This window comes from Dipodomys ordii, unplaced genomic scaffold (assembly GCF_000151885.1).
Source record: "Dipodomys ordii isolate 6190 unplaced genomic scaffold, Dord_2.0 Scaffold3, whole genome shotgun sequence".
Lineage (NCBI taxonomy): Eukaryota > Metazoa > Chordata > Mammalia > Rodentia > Heteromyidae > Dipodomys > Dipodomys ordii.
In genome coordinates, this window is record NW_012267219.1 from 33,568,524 (window position 1) to 33,572,098 (window position 3,575).

Consider the following 3,575-nt stretch of genomic DNA (forward strand, 5'->3'; position numbering starts at 1 on the left):
ACAAAATTCAAGGCCAGTTTATAACTTATTCAGAACTTGTCTAAATAAATATGAATGAATGAATGAATGTATAGGCCAGCACTGATAGCCTAAAAAGTCTATATTATCTTAATAAAGTATTTTAAAGGAAAAATATGATAATTTTGGTAGTAAATAATAAGGAAAACTGATTTTTATATGAAAGGAATATGACACTTAATAGTTAACTCAGTGTGAGACTTTTTTGGGGGGTGGGGGGTCTGGTCGTGGGGCCTGAACTCTGGGCCTGGGCGCTGTCCCTCAGCTTTCAGCTCAAGGCTAGTGTTCTACCACTTGAGCCACAGTGCCACTTCCGGCTTTTTGCTTATGTGGTGCTGAGGAATGGAACCCAGGGCCTCAGGCATGCAAGGCAAGCGCTCTACCACTGAGCCACCTTCCCAGCCCAAGTATAATTCTTTTACAATGTCACCCCTTCCTTCATCTTCTCACACCCATCTCTGCCCACAAGTTACATAGTTCATTTTTATTAGACTTTAAAAATTAATCACACAGCTATTTATGACAGATTTCCTTTCACATCAGCTCTCTTGGTGTCTTTAGTGGTGACCATTAGATTGTCAGTTACTTCACAATGAAATATCAGTGAGCAACCACTATGAAGAATATTTCTTGTGGTGTGCTGGTGGTTTACACCTGTAACACTAGCTACCCTGGATGCTAAGATCTGAGGATCACAGTTCAAAGGTTCTGTGACACTCTTATCTCTGATTAACCACCAGAATACTGGAAATGGAGCTGTGGCTCAAGTGGTAGAGTGCTAATTGAGCAGAAAAGCTCAGGGCCAGTGCCCAGGCCCTGAGTTCAAACCCCATAACTAACAACAACAACAAAAAATATTTTTGAGATTACAACATAAGCCACAGTAACAGTGGCCATTTAAACTTACCTCCACTGTTTGAAATAAGCTAACTCTACAGGAATCATCCCTCTGGACCAATCAACCACAGCATCTCGGTCCTTAAACAGCTAGGTGCACCTTATCATCTCCTGAAAGAGCATTCACATTTTCTAATAGTGGAGCCCACCCCTCACTCCTTGCTAACTAAGCCATGCAGACCCATGCAATGCAGTACAGTCCCGTGAGAATTTACCCAAAGTTCCCCGGAGCCTCCAATATATAATTGGGTTGGAACCAATTTTACCTTTTTGTTTTGTGCCTGTACTAGGGATTGAACTCAGGCCTAGGTGCTGTCCCTTTGCTTTTCTCTGTCCATGGATGGAGCTCTACCAATTAAGCCAAACCTTCACTTCTGGCTTTTGAGTCTTACAGACTTTTCTGGTCTGGCTAGCTTCAAACCCCAATCCTCAAATCTCAGCCTCCTGATTAGCTAAGATTACAGAGGTGAGCCACAGTACCAAGCAAATTTTACATTTACATTGTATTCCCTGTGCAACTTCCAAGTATTTGGTTAAAATGTCATTTGCTTTTCTATCAGAAGGGGCTAAATGAATGGTGCTGGTGATGTACTCCAGGACACATGTGGAAGATCCCAAATGACATGCAAAAAGGTAGGTTTTTCTTTTAAATGCGGTTGGAGATTTAGGCCATTGATGTAAAATGCATTTGTGTTGCAACTTTTGGTCCGATATTTGGGACTGTAAGTATCGTGTAGGTAATATATGTCTAAGAAAGCAAGTCACCCACACACAGCAAAGATGTTAACTATAATTGAATTCTTAATCTAATTTAATTTCCCTTGGTTCATTTCTTTTTGTTGTTGTTGGTCATGGGGCTTGAACTTGGGGCCTGGATGCTGTTTCTAAGCTCTTCTACTCAAGGCGAGTGCTCTACACTTTGAGCCACCGAGCCAACCCTAGTTTCCTTGTGGTTAATTGGAGATAAGAGTCTCATGCCCAGGCTGGTTTGAACCTTGATCCTCAGATCTTAGTTTCCTGAGCAGCTAGGATTACAGGTGTGAGCCACTGGATCCCCTTTGTCCTTAAGAGGGGAAAGGTCTCTGGTGAAAATGGATATTAGATCTCCATGGTGGAATCAATGAGGAGTCAAATCTTCTGGCTTGGACCACAAGGTTAATGGTAGAGCTCTTCATTCTGAAAAGGGAAGATGGAGAGGAGAAGCCACAGCCATTTTGTATGAGTAGTACAACTGAGAAGCCCTTTCTTCTTCTTCTTCTTTTTTTTTTTTTTTTGCCAGTTCTGGGGCTTGAATTCAGGACCTCGGCACTGTTCCTGAGATTCTTTTTCTTTTTTTTTTGGGTCCAGTCGTGGGGCCTGAACTCTGGGCCTGGGCGCTGTCCCTCAGCTCTTCAGCTCAAGGCTAGTGCTCTACCACTTGAGCCACAGCGCCACTTCTGGCTTTTTTCTTTTTGCTTATGTGGTGCTAAGGAACCGAACCCAGGGCCTCAGGCATGCAAGGCAAGCGTTCTACCACTGAGCCACCTTCCCAGCCCTGTTCCTGAGATTCTTTTGCTGAAAGCCAACACTCTACTATTTGAACCACAGCGCCATTTCTGGCTTTTTCTGTTTATGTCATACTGAGGAATCAAACTCAGGTCTTCATGTGTGCGAGGCAAGCACTCTGCCACTAAACCACATTCCCAGCCTATACCTGCTTCTTGAAGCTCATCACGGACAAGCTACAGACCAACAATAGCATGTTGGTGTCAGCAGAACAAGCTCTCATCTCTAGCTGGTATTAAACAGGTGTTCACTCCATCCCATCCCCCTGAGGGTATAATGTGATGAACTGCCACAAGAGGAACTGCTTACTTGTCTGTTTGTCAGCCAATTATAGGTTCTTTGAGGTTAACATTGGGTTGTCTTCACTGTTGAACAGCCTGTAACAATACCGGCATAGGCCATAAGCACCGAAGTGAATGGAATTACCATCTTATAAAGGAATGAGCATATAGGGTTTTGGTTAGCTCACAAATTATGGCTGAATCAGATGGCAAGTAAGAAAAATCTTGTCATGTTGTAAGTAGCAGTGTGTAATCATGGAGACTCTTATTGGTTTGTTTGGCTGTTGATTGCCCTTTTTTAATGAGACAGGATTTTACTGTGTAACTGTGTAGCTTGAAGCGGCCATGATCTCCTCATCTTCCTAGTGATCTACTTTAGTCTTCCAAATGCTGCGGTTATGGGCATATACCACCACAGCTGACTCAATATGTGTGTGTAATATTTTTGGAATAATATGTTTAAATATAATTTTATTGTTATTGTTAAGGTGTTATACAGAAGAGCTACCCTTTCATAAGTCAGGCAATGAGTATATTACTTTTTTGGACAATGTCACCCCTTCCTTTGCTTTCCCTCAGTTTCTGCTTCCTGTCCCTGTGCACAAGTTATGTAGTTTATTTTCTGTGTACTGTTTGAGTGCCATTCCTGCATTTGTTCGCCCTTCTTTTCTCCATTTCTGCGACCCTCCCCCTTTACCCACCCCTGAAAAGAAAAGGGGAAAAAAAGTGAAAACAAGCACAGAGCTGGGAATGCAGCTTAGTGATAGAGTGTTTGCCTGAAGCCCTGGGTTCGATTCCTCAGTACCACATAAACAGAAAAAGCTAGAAGTGGTG